The following is a 19542-nucleotide window of genomic DNA, read 5'->3' as shown; positions in this document are numbered from 1 at the left end:
ACTAGGACTCAAGTCACTCTCATCTCCTCAACATTTGGACCCACAAACCAAACTAAGATTATTATTTGTTATTATAGTATGGGTCAGGTTAAATTTTTTTTTAAAAAAAATTGTATATTATTGTATGTGTATACGTTAGTAAAATGTTTATTGTATTTATTTATTGGTAGGACAAAATTAGATTGTTTTGGGAAAGGAAAAGTAATCATAGGAGTCTCGTGACTCATTGTGGGTTGCTGGAATCGGTTGTTGCAGGCGTGCCAATGGTGGCGTGGCCACTGTACGCGGAGCAAAGGTTTAACAAGACTATGTTGGCGGAGGAGTTGAAGCTAGCTTTGCCGACGAACGAGTCAGAAGGAGGATTGGTGAGTGCGGCCGAGGTGGAGAAGCGAGTTAAGAGAGTTGATGGACTCGGAGGAGGGAAACTCAAGGCTAAGAAAGAAGAAGCAGTTGTGGCAACGAGTGAGGGCGGGTCTTCACGAATTGCATTGGCCAAGTTGGCGGCTGTCATGAAAAATTGTTTTCAATCAGTTACATTCATTTTTTTATTTTTATTTTTTATTTATTTTAGAGTTTTAAATTACGGTATCCGTTCTTGCTAATAACTCTTACTCTTGATAATAATTTTTTATTATCAGACCGAGACATTAATTAATTTTTTATGTAGGAGAAAATTAGATCTCAAATCTCTTATACAACTACTAGCGGCTTTATCAGCTAAACTAACTGGAACCCACCAATCAGTTACATTCCAAATGTAAAAATCTGCTTAAATATTACAGTACAATTAAGATCCGTTTGAATATCGCTTATTTTGTTGGGAACTAAAAAGAATTAATTTCATATTCATCCTAAGAACCAATGCACAAACAAACAACAAATTTTAAAAAATATTCATACCCGCCCTCCAAGGCCAACACTAACACAATCAAGAATTTTAAAATTGGATATCTTGAACCTCGTAACATGCTCCAATTCCTCCTCCACACTGTCCTCGTAACATGTTTTCGTACTTGCTTCCTTTGAACTCATTTATTTATGTATTTAACTTCCATTTTTGCACTCATTTCATAGCATGAATTTGCAGTGATATTAACGTAGTAATATCTAGGTATGCTTGAATATATGTACTCCAAAACATGCAATAGTAGAAACCTTATTATTGAGATTTTACTTGGAATTAGAATACTCAGTCTACAGAGTCCTGTAGCTAAGCATGCTGAGTTTTCCATTTACTTCATTTGGTTTTCGCCAGCGGCTTCACAAATTTACAACTCATTTAGTATGGATACTATAGAAGATCTTAGTTTAACGATAAAGAGCTATCATTAGAAGCAGATGCCATAAGTCAGAATTCTCTCAAGAAAAGAAGAAAAACAAAATGAACAAATAAGTCAGTCTATGAAAACAAAACACTTTATACATATTGAAACAAGGTTATTAAAGTGTAAGAATATATCAATATATATCCAAAATGATCTTAAAATCAGCGGCCTCAACATTTTGGATTCTAAAGGTGGCAAATTAAGGGTGAAAATATTTTTTAGTGGGGGGAGTGTGCCATAGGAGCTACCTCCAGCATGAGCAATGAAAGCCCCTTATCAGGATTACAGGGTTTTTTTTTTTTTAAAATTTTTTTGCTTCTAGTCAAGTTGTAAACTGCAATTGAAGGCATCAACACTCCCCATCCACAGTTTCCCATCCTTCTCTTTTACTTCACTTGTTGCCTTGAAAAGCTTCCCCTGCTTGTCCTCCAATATTTGTAAAAGCTTACCCTTTGGGCTGTACTTGGCAACTACTCCATGAGGCCAGCCCCTGATGTAAAGCAGGCACTGAATTTTTGCAGGAATTGGGAGCTTGAGTATAATTGTCCAAATTTTTGGGTAAAATGAGAATAGATAAGTACACTAGATCATTGACAGTGGAATGCCACCCAAAACTTGCCCTGTCCTGACATTGTTGGGGAAGTCCGGGGAGGACTGCTAATACCTCTGAAGTCCCTGCTTTCTCTCCATTCAACCAATGCTTGTGTAACCTACATAATCTAGATGATATCAGACTTCATCGATGACAAAGAGATGAATGCAAAAGTTGTTTCTGATAACAATGGCTTCAATGACCCAAAAATGTTCCCGGGAAGTCTACTTGGGGTATAGACATATGGACTTAAAATTGTATCGATTGATTATATTCGCATACAGAGTTACTTTGACTTTGTTCAGCTGCACAAATTTGATATAAAGGTATTCTTGTCCAATTTACACCACTGAACAAACATTTGGACAAACATACAGATGAGTTATATGTTTCTCATAGATCTCCTGTTCAAAAGGAAAAATGTCAAGGTAAAGGTATGGTACTTGGTAACATATTTTCTGAGACTTAAGAGTCAAAACTTCTTATAGAACTCTGCCAAAAGCAAGCAACATTTGCTCTCTAGGAGTTACAGATAGTGATGTCCACTGATCTGTATCTCTCTCTCTTGAAAAGTATACTGTATACGAAAGTAGTCTCATGATGACCCAAAACTAGCAAACTAAATATTAGCATGTCCTAGAAGCCCAATCTACCAATAATTGTATACAAAATTATATTTGTAACTACTGATTAGCAAAGTGAAAGACAAACAATGAGATTAATAACAATTGAGCAAAGTGAGGGTCCATGTCACGAGACTCTAGACATGGACATTGACTATATATAAGTGGGGTACATTCACAGGGAGGGTCACCTACCGATGGATCCTTCAGAAAAGACAAAGAAGGAACCATCTTTGCTTAAGGACACCATTTGGAAATTGGATATTCCTAAGAAGGACAGTAGTTTCCTTACTAGTTGGATTGTATTTCAGTACCCTCTTAGTATCCTCTGCAGAAAAAACCAGCTGCACGAAGTTCCTGCAAGAAATAACTGTTAAAACTGATGCATAGTGGTTCTCACTCTGTTAAAACGAAAAAGCCCAATGAAATTTATGAAACCAGCAGAAAACACTAAACCAATGACTAGCTGGGTTGCAACCATCTTTCGCATTGCACAACTTTCAGACTTCAGAAATTAACAATTTGAAAGCATTTGGGAGTATAAGAAAACAAGTAAAGACAAGAGATTCAGTACATACTGGGGAAAGAATTCAAGAACAAAGTCAAGTGTCAGGAAAAATGGAGATGTGTCAAATTCAAGATACCAAAATTTTTTGGAAGTTAAAATGACTTAAGATCAAGAAAATTAAATATTACCTCAAAACAAACAACAACAAAGTCTTTCTCCCAGAACTGTGAGGCCAACTATGGATGCTCTTGTATTCTTCTTCGCTATTCCATTTGCCACAGCCTTAACAAAATAAAGAGAAGCAACACACGGCCATTTGCCACAACCTTAACCAAATAAAGAGAAGCAACACACCCAATGTGTTAACTTCTTGGATTGGGCCACAATTATGAAACAGCACCAGTCTATTGCAAGCCTAAAATGTCTGGAGTGTTAATGGTGTCGAGATGGCTGAGGAAGAAGAGAGTTGGTGCTAGCAGGGATGGTTTAAGGATCATGCACCATTGAATGGACCACAAATCCCAGCCCTGTCATGTACTCAAAAAGAAATAATCCATGTGTTTACATCAATGATACCAAAGCCTTCCTCGGAAAAAGGAAATATTAGCAAGGAACACCCTCCTACAACTCTCAAATCAACCTACAAAAACAGTATAAAGGAGGAAAGTCAATTTTTCTTCTCTCCAAATTACTTAGCCAAAAAAGGGAGAAAAACCAAGTTACAATGATTATGAACATGGCCAAAATTACCAAAGCCTCTGCTTTCATCATTTCTCATCTCCTTCTCTTGGCACCAGCCCCTGAACCCCATGCACCTATCTTCTCCGAAGGTCCAGAACCACCTTTTCCTCTGCCAACTGCTGTTTTCTTTGACTTTCCTGTGCCCTTCATATCGAACTCCAATTGCATTCCAATAATATATGAGGCACAGTAAAAAAACCCATCAATTATTCTGATCAATCAGGAATACAAATCACCCAAATGACTCAAAATGAAATTGAGTATTTAGGTGAACACTCCAGACATCACAATCACATATGAAGTACTATCACCAACCTTTTGAATTCAAACTCTGAAGTTCCATTTGTAGCTTCTCAACATTGGCAGAGCCTTCTAATACAATCACAAGAGAGGAAAAAACAATTACTTAATCAACTCACCATGCTTAAACAAACAATCAACATATTGGGAACCCAGAAGAATTCAATCTACATAAATAAATAGAAGAAACAAATGATCTCTGACATGTTTGCTTACATGTTGAGAAAACAGCTTCCTATAATACTTTACTGAATTCAACAAGAATTTCGTTAAAATTACATTAACTCTTTTCATATGCCTTGAAAAGAAATCATTAAATGAAACTGAGAGCATCAATTTGATGATCCCAGAAGACAGGCCAGTTCTGGAAAATTTGTGTCTTACTGCATAAATACAGATGAAACAAACAATCTATGGCATTTTTGCATTCTCAATCACATCTAATTCCTGTTTTTGAGTCTCCCAAAAAACAAACAAACTGTTTTTGAAGATCATGACCAAAGAGGCCCTCAAGTTAGCTAAGGCACTATTCATTGGCAAGAATATGCAACTTGCTAAAGGGATAAAATACTCTTGTTTGCTTCGAAATGGGCTACTGAATATCTGCTCCCTTGCCTAAAACTGTTTTTTCAATCTAGAAAACCATCCTAATGAGATTGTTCTTTCAATAAGATTGGAGTAAGTATTCCTCTCAGTTTTTTTTTGTTTTTTTTCCATTTAATTATGATAGACTTGTACAATTTAAGGGTGAAGATTCTCAATATCATTCCAGTAATCTATAGTTCTATCAATGAGTTTCATCTTGGAAAACCTAACTTTGTTGTTATCTGATTAACCTACTTGTTCAAAGAATTGGTCCATCTCGTCTGTAACCAACTGTTGAAAATTCATGAGTCTTGATGATCAACAAAAATAAGTGCTTCCACTATCTCCAATGTGCAATGGGCTAAAAGTTTTGTCAACCTGGACTGAGTAATTACGGCCCATTGAAGAAAGTACTGCCACAAACTTAACCAAATAAAGAGAAGCAACACACGGCCATTTGCCACGACCTTAAACAAATGAAGAGAAGCAACACACGCCATGCCACGACCCTAAAACACACAATGTGTTAACTTCGTGGATTGGACCACATGTTATAAAATAGCACCAATCTATTGCAAGCCTAAATGTTGGGAGTGTTGATTGTGGAAAGATGGCTGAGGAAGAAGAGAGTTGGTGCAAGCAGGAAGGGTTTATGACAAGGGAATTTTATTTGTTTTCTTTTTTTGGGTCTGGTTATGGTTGTGATCCACAGGATACTCGGAAACCGCGATGGAATTTTGCTCTGATTCCAAAACTGACATAGGACAAAACCAAAATGGATGCAACAATGCAAATGAAGTATAGAAAAATAAAAAGATCTAAGGTTGTTTGGAATCAATGCCAACAGGGATACAAAACCTAGGAGTAAGAATCTCGGGTTGGTTGGAATCAACACCAAATCATTGGGAAAATTCAATATGCACATAAGATTGACATAAATATACAAAATTGAATGATTGCTGAGAAAAAAAAAAAAAGGATAACACAGTATTTTTAAGGCTTTTGGGATCCATGGGGTGTGGTCTAGGAGGGTAGCTGATCTCTCATTTGGGTGGAGGAATTGGTTTGGGAAGCCCTCATCGGGTATTTGAAACCTTGTTCCATTATGTCTAATGTGGACCCTGGACATTGAGGAGAGAGCAAAACAGTCTGACATTTGAAGATCTGAGAGATCAATTCCTCAATTGGAATCATCGTAGATTCAAACTCTGTTTTACTAGTCTTGTGCATGGGGTCTTTCACATGGCAATTCCATTTTAGATTTCACAGGTTTACTTAAGTTTTGAGCATAATTTTTTGTAATTCGTTTAGGTCACTTTGTGTTCATCATCGTGACAACAAAAGTAATCTACTGTCTTAATAAAATGAAAAATAAAAATTGAAGTTCGAACCTTAATAACAAAAAAGTTATCACTTTGAAGTTTGAACTATGAGAAAACCTTAAACTATAACAACTAACCAGAATTCTCCTGAACTCAGACAGAGACCTTTAGAACCAGCAAATCAGTAATATCAATTATGCAAAGATCATAGCATTGAAACCTAAAACCTCCCCTAATAGCAACTGATTATGGAGATTCCCCCCAACCCCAAAAATTCCCTTTTTCCTTGGCCCTTGAGTTTAAGGAGGTTGAGAAGAATTAAGTCAAATTTGGTTTTCCTATTCTTACTAAAGAATTTAAGTCATGGATGTAAAGATAACATTTTAATATTAAGAACTTTTGTACTGGGTGATCTTTATTGTCTTGCTTAAAAACTTGCATTAGGTATTGAAGCTTACCCAACTCATCCATATCTGAAGAATTGTCTTCTTCACCTTCTGCCAATGTGCTACCACCACCATCAACAAATCCATCATCAGATGGCTCTAAAATTGCTGCAATCTGCTTCCTAGGAGCTTTTTTCACACCAGGAAGCTTGACTAAATCTGCAGCTCGTACCATTCTTGTTTTTCTTCCTTCTTTGTAAGCTTTGGTGAGAGTAGCCTTCACAGCACGCTGTTTTCCATCCAGCAGATTTGGATGCCCCTGATACATGAAGACAACCATAAAATAACATGAAAGTTTAATAGCAGTTCTGACAACCAAGGTGCAATCAAGGTATGTAGGGGTACCTGAAATTTTGATAGCTCCACAATTGTATCAAAATCCTCCCAACTAATTGAGTACATATTCATAAACTCAACAAATTTTTGAGCAGCTCCATCCTGGTCATCATCTCAGATTGAATAAATGAAAATTCAACAAAATTTCATTTTAACTTCTCCAGGATTTTCTAGTGTAAATATAATAAACATATTGCAGTTCCAACCTTAGGCAGCTCCTGCAGTGGCTCAGTCAATCGTTTCAGAATAGGTGTAAGGAGAGTAAAGTATTCTACTCGCAGGGTTTCCCTATATCATCAGAACCAAGTGAAAATTACACGGTACATAAGAAAGGCAATTAGATGCATTGCAAGGGAGAAAAATAGATAGACTGGCATATACAACCAGAATTATCAATAATACAGCATCAAGTTGAAAACAAGAGATAAAGAGGAATACCGAACATTGAGGAAAACACAAAAAATCTACTCTGAATTTTAAATACTTAACATTCATTCTTAAGGAAATCGTAAAAATTACTTCAAGTCAAACTAAGTAGACATACTGGTACTAACACTAGAAAGGAGTATTCTGAACCCTATGAATTCTAAAAGGAAAACTTGAAGTCAATATAATTAGTAAGTGAAGCACAGACCCGATGAGTTTTGAACCACAACCTCACCCTCCATCCCATCATTATGAGGAGGTGCCATTTGGGTTACAGTTCATTAGCAAAAGGAAAACTTTGGGATTTGACTCTAACAAACAGGTAATAGGAGAAAAAACTTGCATATTAAACTAGACAATTAGTGACCTCAGTTTCAAGCTTCCATATTGACATGTTTCTTTTTTATTTCTTCTTTCTTAGTATGAATGATTTCACAATTATGACAAAGATTTTTTTTTTAAAAGCACTTTAATGAATTTTAGTATTTTACAAGTTAAATTTGCTAGACAAATATTTAACTGCTGCAGCTGGAGCAAATTGTAAAAATATTTTGTATTATCAGCATCGACACTGAATGTTACACTAACAGTAACTTCATGTAAAAGGAGGTAGAAGGAAACGAAATCAGGAAAATAACAACCATGGCAACCTCAAACAAATATAAATTCCAAATTTTTTTTTTTCACCTTGGTCTATCTCCTCAGTAACTGAGTTGTGAACGAAAGGAAACATACATGTATCAAATTGCAAAAGGGGATATTTGCCCTCTAGCATGATTATAGAAACTATTTCATTAGTAAGCAAGGTTTTGAAACTATTAAGAAAAGTAACATCTCGAGCCTTTGAGGCTCGAGTTCAGTGAAGAAACTCGAGCCTCAGAGGCTTTTTGATTGCTGACATGGAGATTTTTGCCACGTGGAACTCAAGTCTTAGAAGAAGATCTGAAGAATCTGAAGAAAAAGAACCCATGGTCTGAAGAATTTGAAGAAGAAAGAAGAATCCACGGGAAGAGATGAACCCATTGGAAGAAAAGAAGCCAGGAAGGATGAAGAAGAACAGAGGAAGTAGAACCCACGAAGGAAGAAGATGAACAGAGGATTGACCAGGTGAACGCAGGAACTTGAGTTTTAAATACTCGAGTTTCATGTGGATTTTTTTCCGTATTAGATTACCACCACATGCAACTCGAGTCTTAGAGACTAAGACTCGTGTTTCATTTTTGAACTCGAGTTTTAGAGCCTCAAGATGCTAGTTTGCCAAATAGTTTTGCAAACATGACAACTAACTAAAATGTTTCAAAAATCAAGCTAAATGCAAAAAAATTCGTTTGCAAAACATCATTGATCAAACTAGATGAGTAATGAGTGCATGTGTACAACTTATCAAAAAAAAAAAAAGAGTGCACGTGTACAGCTTCATAAGGCCATGTGCTGTAAACAATGCTGGGGCAGCATTTAATGTCTAAGTCAGTTCCCCATTTGTTAAAAAAAATTCAAATCATTAAGAAAGCCTTATGAATAATATTCAGGTACGTGTAGGTGCTTTCTACAATTTTTATTTTTTATTTTTCTGATAAATACATGTAGGTGCTTTTTACAATAAAAGACTAGAAAACAATTGCACATAGACGAGGACATGAGGTTAAAAAAAGCATAAATTGGATGCAATAGAATTTCACCTCCCCAAACTACATTCACGAGAAGCAAGAAGACGAACATGAAAATCCTCCAAAAGCTTCAAAAATTTTCCCGTTGTTGAGTTCTTTCCCAGCCATCCTCCAAATCTAATAAAATTATTCTTTCTCTGCAGACATGATTCCAACTGACATCAAGATTCAGGCTAAAACCAAATAATTATGACAGCTTCAAAGAAAATCAAAACCATTCTTATATACAATAATTGCTTCCTGGATGCATCGCAAAATAAAATAGTTTCATTAGCAAAAAGAAGGTGTGGGACACTCAAACCCACAGGCTCATTGGGGCCCACTTGGAATCCACGAATGAAATGTCCCTCCTCCATTCACTTCAACATCCTAGTCAACACCTCCAAACCAAGAGAAAGAAGAGAGGAGACAATGATATTTTCCATATGCTTAGGAATTAAAGAAATGTTTATGCACCATCTTTTTTTATTGTTTGCCAAAACCGTGTACCTTTTCATCCTTTTTTTTGGATTTAGGAAAAATTTGCCCTTGTTCATTTGTTTTGACAACTTGACCTAAAACTTCAACTACTTCTGAATTACTTTTTCTAAGAAAGATTTATCATGATATGGCAGGAAAATTATATTAATTGCAGGCCAAGTTCGGTTGGTAAGGATGACAATGGAATCAAATGTATGAGCTTGATTGCTCGTGCTGCTGAATCTATTGGTGATGGGGATATTATCAATGTACAGATTTGACGATATAGACAGTGGCAGCTCTCTCAAATTGGTTCCCTTGCATCGTGTATAATTCCGTATGTGTTCAGCTCTTGCAATTACAAGATTTAGTACTTGGTCTACGTTTTACAACTTAATTGGTGTTTAATTTTTCTTTTCTTTTCTTTTTTTAATTTTTGTTATAATCAGTGCTGCACTGTTGCATGAGCAGATGGAAACACGTAAACAGGTAAGGAATTGTCTATGATATGAGAGTTTCTGTATTTTGGCATTTGGGCATTCAATGCAATATGCAAGGGACAACTTGACTATAATAGATTAGGATGATGAAGTCCTGATGCTTTCATCTGATTTTCACATAGTATTCAGCATTTTCTTTTTAGTTTTCTCCCCATACATACTTTCTGAAGCTAGCACATACTTCTTTTTTTTATAATTTGATTATTGGGGGATGGGGGATTTGAACCCTAGACGTTTCTGTTGGAAACACTAGGAAGTGTCTATTTAGCTGCAAGGCTCTTGGCTAAAAATATTATTTGCCTTTCACTTCCATTAAGTCTAGGCACCTATTATTAAAATCAGACTAGTATATCTACATATATCAACTATTATACTTTAGGCCATGAACTATCCAAGAACTCAAGTTGACAAAATTTCCCAGAAAAGGCCAGTCCAAACCAAACATAACTTGGAATGGTATATTTTAGATAATCTGACTAACTCTAGTCTTTTAAACATCATCACAGAAGCAAAAAACACAAGAGAATGTCAATTCAGAAAATACCAGACAAAGGGACTAGATCACAACCACATGGAATTTCATGCATAACAAAAACAAGTACTTTAAAAACAATTATAGAAATGAGCACAAAAACCTGCGATTCCTCAGGTTTCTTAAATTCGAGAAGCAAACAGTAGTTCACAAGACTTTTTAGTTTCTGGCTGTATTGGTCATTACAAATGCAGATAATAGGAATTTTGGAAATCTTGATGCTAGCAATAAGGTCAGCAATTCCACCCCTATCTCCAGCAGACATCCCATCAACCTCGTCCATAATCAGCACAGTTTTTGAATGCTTTGATCTGCAACTTCAACAATTAACTTTAGCAGAAATTTCAAACAGTCATATTTCTATGCACTTATGTGTTATATTAAAGAATGCAAAACCAAGCGATCCATGTTGACACTTAGGGCCTCATTGCTGAAAAGTTCCTTTATAGAATTAGCATTGCTTCCAGCAATTCCTTCTCAATTCTGGCGTCAGCCTTCCCATGACTGTCACTAGCATTTACCTAAATGAAATATGGGAGAACACGAGAGCAGATTAAAAATCATACTATTGATTCATATGTATTGAGGGTGAAAATCATGATCTAGATGCTCTATAGAAATATGTATCTTGATAAAATATTACGCCACCTCTATTGCCTGGAAACCGAGCATCTGACTAACCAATTTTGCTGAGGTAGTTTTTCCTATACCAGGAGTTCCACTTATTAGCACAGCTTTTTTGGCAGCAGAATTATTTTGCTTTTTGCCCTTCTCTTCTTTTTTTGATAGGTGTCTTTTGCTCTGTTTCTTATTTCCAGTATCAAGAAAATGAGCGTTCCAATTTGCCAACCACTTCTGAAGCCGATCAACCTGCACATCATTAGATAGAGGAGTCCTTACAATTCTTTTTCCAGATTTAAATACATGAAAATAAAAATTTAGTCCCAAAAGCAATGGCAGAAAGATGAGAACTAACACACAGACCAGTGACTTATTTCCAATAATATCTTTCAGAACCTTTGGGCTATATTTTTCCGTCCATGTCAAAGCATTCATTACCACGGTTTGAGTTTTATGCTTAGCTGGGGACAACCCTGAGATCAAGCCTTTTCCAGATACAGCTGCTGCCAAGGAGTTGCCAATGCTATCTTCTAGAATAATCAGTTTACCAACATATGTAAGAGAAAACCCAAAGAATAACTCAACTACTTGGTTGAGTCTCTATCATATGCATTTCTAATTCCAAAAGACTAAAAATTGAGCCTCCATTACTTCCAACATGCGAAAAGATCAGGTTCACCTTGCAGGCTCAAGCAAGACTAATGGAGAGAAATACAAGCAAACAACAGCTCACATTTTATCTCATCTTTAAAAAATCACCATAATAAACATTCTAACAGTCCAATCAGCAAAAGAAATGCCTTTTTGATATCACACTCTCCTATAATTCTTTTTTTAAAACACACACAAATTTTAAATAAAATACAAGAGCTATATATTTGCAACTTTTGGAAGAACCAAGAAATGTGATCTTTGATACCAGCAAAGTCTAGGATTAATGCAGAACCTACACAGCCTGACTTCCTCCTCATTAAACAAAGTTAGGAACAAAACAATCAAATTATGCCAAATAATAGAATTTACATCTAAATTTGCCCTCTGCACAACGCTTTTGCTGGAGTATGCTAATTAGAAAATCTATAAGGTTGGGGTTTAAGTGATAGCTCAATTGTAATGGCATCCTTTATGGTGCCCCATGTCTATAGTTCGAACCCCACCTTCCCCTCCGACACTGTCTACCCATAAATAATAATAATAATAATAATAATAATAATAATAAAAAAAAATCATTAAGGTTCAAATATAGGGTATCCATTCTAACTAGGTTTTGTCAAAAGTCATAAAGATATTGAAATCACTTTGCATTGATTTTGTTGCCCTGCAACAGTTCTGGATCTCCATGCCACACATAAACTTCCAATTTGTCCTCACAATTATCGCATAATGTGACTTAATCAAACAATAAATGGACAGACATTAGAAGATAACACAATATGAACACCTAGCAAGGCCACAACAGATAGAGACAAGGTCCCATAATTAAAGGGCCAAGGTCAAAACCAGTAGCAGACCCTTTGAGCAAAACCACATATTTGAAATAAAATTTAAAAAGAGGGAAAAGGAATACAGACCCATAGAATAACCCAAAACCAAAAGCCATTGAGATATTCAACTAATAACAAAATGATTAAAAACAAGTGCACATATTAATTTGGGACATACCCTTTGCTTCTATTTTCCATGGGCTTTCCTTTGGAAGAGGTGCAACCTTATCCACTACTGGTCTCTTAGATTCTTCTTGTACAGGTGCTTTTGCAGGATTTGATGCACGGATCATATCAAACAATCCATCCTCAGTGAGAAAGGCAGTACTATATAAAGATATGAAGCTAGATGTGTTAGACTATAACAAATAAAGAACTCAAAAGAAATCACATGTATGGGTCACAGATTACAAACCCTAGCTCTTTAGCTTTAGAGGATTTCCGACCCCCAATATCTTCATCACATAAAAGATAATTCTGCAAACAGAAGATGTTAATCATATGCTGATGGTCATATCAATCCAAGCACATTCAATAAAAAAGAAATGGGAAAACTGTTTTCTTGCTGATGGATCCAGTGACACGACCACCGTTTAATCAAATCTTCAGCTTCTTCACGCTCCAGGCTGAAAAATCAGTCAAACTTCAATATACACTCTCAAGCCCATACAGTGCAAAAAGTATATGACAATTGTAAAGACATTTTGCAATGGTTTTTTTTGTAAGTACATTTGCAATAGATGAAAGTAATCCCACAATTAGGCCAGCATCACAGCTGAGACAATAATTGCCAAAGAATTATGACATTCACAGATCAAAAATCATTTTTTTAAATCTTTCAGCAAACTGTGGTCTAGACCACATATTTTTTTGATGGACACATAAATATAGGATTTTTTTTTCATGTTTAATTCCATTAAAGATAAACATGATTACATCAAAACAAAGATGAACAAAAGTACCTGTCAAGTGTTCCACTAATTACAAAAGTTAAACCAGCTAAACAATTAGGAGTGCCCTCAGGGACTTCCTAAGACACAAAACAAGATTCAAAATTAACATTGAGAATGGTACAACCCCGTCCAATTGATCAATCTGTAAATTTTCAATATTTTTCACCTTTTCTCCTTTATGTGGAGGATCTTTCCTTTCTCCAAAGTTCATAAATCCACCCCATCCACTACCTCTGCCTCTTACACTAGCTGGTTCTGCTGATGAACCTATTCCACCAGACTTAAGATGAGTATCAATATCTTTATCATCATCCTTATCACCTTCTTCAATGTCTACAGGTTTCTGTGCAATTCCCCTACCCGACCCACTCTTCAACTTCTTCCTAGGAGTCACATCAACTGAATTCTTCCTAGAACTAGAGAAGATAAAGTCGTCATCATCATCAACTATGTGAACTTTTTTAGCAGGTGGGGGTTTAACTGATTCATCATTATGCTTTTGACACTTTCGTTTTGTTGGAAGTTCCTGTGTCTCCTTTTCATCTTTTGGCTTTTGTTTGTCAGTAACAAAATACTTGCTAGTTTTCCTTCTGCCTGAACTTTCTTGGCTTGCATGAGCCTGCATTTGTCCCAAATATAAAATAAATAAGTAGATATGTTATCAACTTACTTCACAACAGTTAAAGAAAAGGGGGGGGGGGGGAGAGAAGGTAAAAAACATATAGTCATGCATACTTCATGTTTTCTTGTTTTGTCGATAGCATTCATGTGTTAGTAAGCTTTTTTTTAATTGGTAAGTAATGGACACACCCAATTCGGTTTGAACCATGATCTCACCCTTCCCATATTCTTATGGGAGGAGGAAGTGCCATTTGAGCCAAAGCTCATTGTCATTGGTGCATTCATGTGTTAGTAAGTCAAGATAGCAAACTAAAACTGTGCACTAGGTGATGCTCAGTACCTTCAGTTTCTATCCGCTTAATAGAAAAAAAAATCCACAAAAATATATTTTTCATTTTTGACCTGACACATCAAAAGTTGGATTCTATTCTATCTTCCCAATTTTTCTCGAAACTCGGCCTTAACACATACACACATAACACAATACAGGAATCCATTTTTAACCAGAACCAAAGCAGCTAAAAGTAAAACAAGTTTTTATACAAAACTTAGTGTGCATTTGGATTGGATGCAGGTTTTTTTTATCACTCATTTGCTGAAAGTTGGTTAAATGATGGTTGTACCCTAGAAAAATGAGACTTTAAAAAATTGTACATACGCAAATAAGTTCCAAAGCCTTAGTCCCAAAATTTTTGGGTCGGCAATAAAACCTCAAAAAATTATTCAGAGTCAGCCACATATGTTATTTTTCTTCATTCTATTTTATCTGAACTCATATTTTTTGTTACTTCCTTAATTAACACATCCTATTTTTACAAGTTCTACTAATAATGTAAGGATGCAAGATAAAAATGTAAGGATACCCACTGGTTCTTCGGGCTGTGATTTATTGGTTGGGGCAGGATTTGCAGGCTTGGATTCCTTGCCATTGCCCTTGTCATGGGATTTCATAAACCACTTCCTTATATCCGTCTGCTTATTCTCTAACTGTCAACAAAACACCCAACACGTCAAATTTGCGAACTCTAATATTATAGTATTAATAACAACGCAATTAAACCCTAACAGGTTCATACAGATAAATTTTAATTTAAATAAGTAAATTTCAGTTCATATTTGTTAAAGCACTGTATTTGTGTTTCCTCAATAAAATTGCAAACTCACCATGTTTGAACTTTACAAAGGATCCAGAATGCAAAACCACGCGATTTTGCCTTATATTTCACGTTTGAAGCACAATCTGGCCAATAACACAAAGCAAGATTCTGAGTTGCAAAACCTATTGATTTCCCTATAAAAAAAATTATTAAAAAAAAAAAGGTTTCTTTCCAAAACTCCTCTTATCCAATAAAAACATCATTTTCTTGAAAGTGAATTTTGAAAAGTTAACCATTAGATTGCATATTCTTTACTATATTTTTCATACTGATAAAAGATTAATAGCTATATCATCAATCAAATTTTAAGTTTTTAGACTCTAAAACTAAGCATAAAAAAAATATATTATTGATTAAATAATAGATAATGTTTAATTTGTCGTTAAGAACATAAAGAAAGAGCAAGAGTTTGAAGGATTAACTTATCTAAAAATAATGTTAAAAAAATGTTAGAATTACGACTATGGCATACTAATGATCAGGCATGCAAAGCTATCGATGGCACTTACAAACTAAAAATTTCCTCTACTTTTAAAAAGAACAAAACAAATATAAATAAATAAATAAATAAATAAATAAATAAATATATATATATATATATATATATATATATATATATATATATATATATGTGTGTGTGTGTGTGTGTGAGAGTGTAGATATGGGTAACGGTTCTTATTATAACACTAAGTTGAGAGAGAGAGAGAGAGAGAGAGAGAGAGAGAGAGAGAGAGAGAGAGAGAGAGAGAGAGAGAGAGAGAGAGAGAGAGAGAGAGAGAAGCACCGACGCGGCTACAGTGCCGCCGCACCGGAGTCCGACGCTGCCCGACGCGGCGTGCGGCGGGAGACGTGCTGCCCGCTCGTCGGTGCTACGTTGCTTTTTTTTTTTTCCGTTTCCCGATACGCGCCGAATCGGGACGTATCGGCGGAAACCGCCGAAATAGGCCGATTCAGGCCGTACCGGCGCCGATACGGCCGATTCAGGCCGAAATTCAAGTTAAACATAAAAAAAAAAAAAAAAAGGGTGCGAAACGCACCGTTTCAACCAAAGCTTTAAACGGAAAAACCTAAAGTCTCTACCCTTTTGTTTTTCGATCTTTGCTCTCCTCTCACTCTCGGCTCTGTGCTCTCCGCCTCCCCCTCTCTCTCACAGACCCATACTCAGAGCCTAAGAAAATTTCAAAGTCTCACTCATAGCCTCTCTGCTATCCGTCTCCACTCACAGCCTAAAAAAATAATGGCTGATTATCTTTAATTTTGTTTTAGTTTTAGGGTAGTTTCAAACTCGTTTGTTGTATTTTAATTTCTGAAAACGCACCAGAGAGAGAGAGAGAGCATACTGTAACAGTGAGTGAGCGTGAGGTGAAAGTATGCAAGAGAAGCAAGACGAGGGGGTTTTATAGTTTGGGGTTTTAGTACAAAAGTGTGCCGTGGATTTTGGAGAAAATATTAAAATAGCATTAATTTTCAAACAATATAGTTAGTAGTTAAGTTTTACAAACTATATTTTTTACTAGCATCTCGAGTTTAAAAGACTCGATTTTGGGCTATAAATCGAGTCTTTAATGCTCGATTTTTGTGGTCTAATTCTATCTGATCTGGTATTTTTTACACGTGGCGACTACTTGAAAATCGAGTATCTAAGACTCGATTTACAACCAAAAAACATTTCCTCTGCCTCCATCCATTCCCAGAGCAAAACCCACCGCAAAAAAAAAAAAAAAAAAAACACAGTCAGCCCACCTGGGCGTGCGGTGGCCTGGGTTGCGCGCCCAGGCAGCGCGCGCCCAGCCGCGCGGTGGCTCGGGTCGTGCGCCTGTGCGGCGCGACTGGCGCGCGGTGGCCTGGGTCGCGCGCCCAGGCCGCGCGACCCAGGTGGGCTGACTGTGTTTTTTTTTTTTTTTTTTGCAGTGGGTTTTGCTCTGGGAGGCAGAAGAAATTTGTTTTGGTTGTAAATCGAGTATTTGAGACTCAATTTCCAAGTAGTCGCCACGTGGAAAAAATGCCAGATCAGACCATAAAAATCGAGCATCAAAGACTCGATTTATAGCCCCAAAATCGAGTCTTTTAAACTCGAGATGCTAGTAAAAAATATAGTTTGTAAAACTTAACTACTAACTATATTGTTTGAAAATTAATGCTATTTTAATATTTTCTCCGTGGATTTTATAGTTTAGGGTTTTAGTACAATGAGCTGGGCTAAAGTTTTATGGATCCGGCCCAAACCTTAATGGGCTTCATCGTTGGCCTGCATTAATTAATATTGTGATTGCAAATAAAATTTTGGGCCTATTTGGTCACCTATTTTGGAATCAGGGTTCATGTTTTTGTATTAAAAAAAAAAAATACAATAAGTCCAAATGTAAATAAATAAATAAATATAAAAAGGTTTTGCCAAGTATTTTCAAAAACTTAACTTCCGTATGAATGGTAAGGTTATGTTTGGTAACAGTTTTTGTTTTTTATTTTCAAAAATTTGTTTTTGGGAATATAAAGAAAAAAACAATTTTCTTGTATTTTTGAAATAAAAAACATGTTTGGTTAATTGAAATTAAAAAAAAGATAGTTTTTTGAAAAAGAAAAAAGAAAATACTAAAATATGTTGTTATTAAGATTTGAACTCTAATGCTAACTCATTAAATGAGTTAGATTTATTAAATTAAATGCGTGTTTTCATTAACTTTTAAAAATTAAAAACTGAAATCAGCATTTTGTATGTTATCGTTTTTGTTTTATGTCTATTTTGGGTTCTCAAACAAGTTTTTTAGTTTCAAAAATAGAAAATTATTTTTGAAAACAAAAAATAAGGAGAAAAAACAGTTACCAAACATACCCTTATATTCTATTTTCCACCATTGAAACATGTATCTACACTACTATTTAAGGGCTTCCCCTGTTTGGATTCCTCATTTTTTAGTTCAAAAATGCCCCTACAATCTTATGTTTAAGTAGGGATAAAACTAAAGGACAATCCGGTAAAAATGCAACTCTAACTCTCGCTAAAACATTGCCTAAAAAATAAGATCACTCTCCTATTAATTGTTAAATTGATTTATTTACTTATAAATTAGATTTTTAAAATAAAAATTATATATATATAATACTTAAATACAATTTTTTTTTCTACAAAATAGGACTACTAAAAAAAAACGCCCCATCGCACATGCGGAGCTCGTGTGATGAGGCTAGTTTATTTTAACAAAGTTACTCTTCAAGCATATGTCCTTTTTGTTTGCTTAATGACAATGGGGTGGGCTAGGAGATCAAGCTTTGTGAGCATTACATAGTAACCTATGCTTGACAAACTAGATGGAGGACCACTCTACTCGGCATATTAGGCATGGTGTTTAGCTAGATAAAAAAAACAAAGTTGAACATACCACGTGAGGCCTTTCGTTACCCAAACCACAAGCCATGTTCGTCGTAAATGGATAACACCCATGTGTTTTTTTTTTTTTTTTTTTTTTGAGAATGGATAACACCCACGTGTTGAATGTGCATTAAGCTAGTAATACACAACATTCGGACCACGTGCAGTGATTACAAATCATTAATAACCACCCATCAATACAATTCCATTTATTGATCATTGGCTCGCTCATAAGGGTTTGAGAGGTAGAGGTCTCAAGTTTAAATCTTGGGATGGAAAGGATTTCGGCTCATGCTAGATTCCTTGCTACCGCAGGCTCAGGCCCAGCAGGTAGAGTGCCCTATGGTCACGCCTAGGTGGAAGACGCCAACTCGGATTAAAAAATAAAAAACAACTTAAAAAAGAAACTGTTGTGCAGATAGCACCTTAGGATTCAAATCAAAAACAATAAATAAGCAGAAATTAAATAATAAGCGTACACACAAAGAACACAAGAATTTACATAGTTTGGCAAATTGCCTACCTTCATAGTGGCGACGGAGAAATTTCACTATAAAAAAAAGGAGATACAATAGTGCACAAGAATATTTTCGAAAAACCTAAATTCCAATTACACCGGAACTCTCTCACAGAAACAATAAGAATAGAAGTTGGCTGTCTCTTTTTTTCTCTATTTTTCTATTTTTCTCTTATCCGGCTATACCTAATAGGCTATTGAAATTCTCTACACACACGGCTGCTCTTAATACAATATATATATATATATATATATATATATATATATATATATATATATATATATATATATATTTTGATATGTTAAAGTCGGCTAGTGAGGTTTTTTTTATTACTGCTTGTATTTGGTTTAGATGACCGAATTGGGCTTGGCAATTCAAGCCATACGGGCCCAATATCAACACAAACCGACCTCAAGAAAATTGGTGCTCAATTCTAGAGTGACTATTTCACTAAAA

The 19542-nt window shown here is 35.6% G+C and overlaps 1 pseudogene; it reads right to left on the bottom strand.

Moving 5' to 3' along the window:
• Positions 1-3246: 3246 nt before the first annotated feature.
• LOC142606297 (replication factor C subunit 1-like) lies at positions 3247-18614 on the bottom strand (annotated as a pseudogene).
• Positions 18615-19542: the final 928 nt, after the last annotated feature.

The sequence above is a fragment of the Castanea sativa genome, chromosome 8 (genome assembly GCF_040712315.1).
Source record: "Castanea sativa cultivar Marrone di Chiusa Pesio chromosome 8, ASM4071231v1".
Classification (NCBI taxonomy): Eukaryota; Viridiplantae; Streptophyta; class Magnoliopsida; order Fagales; family Fagaceae; genus Castanea; species Castanea sativa.
Note: the sequence above shows the minus strand (reverse complement) of the source record. Positions and strands in the feature narration are given on the sequence as shown.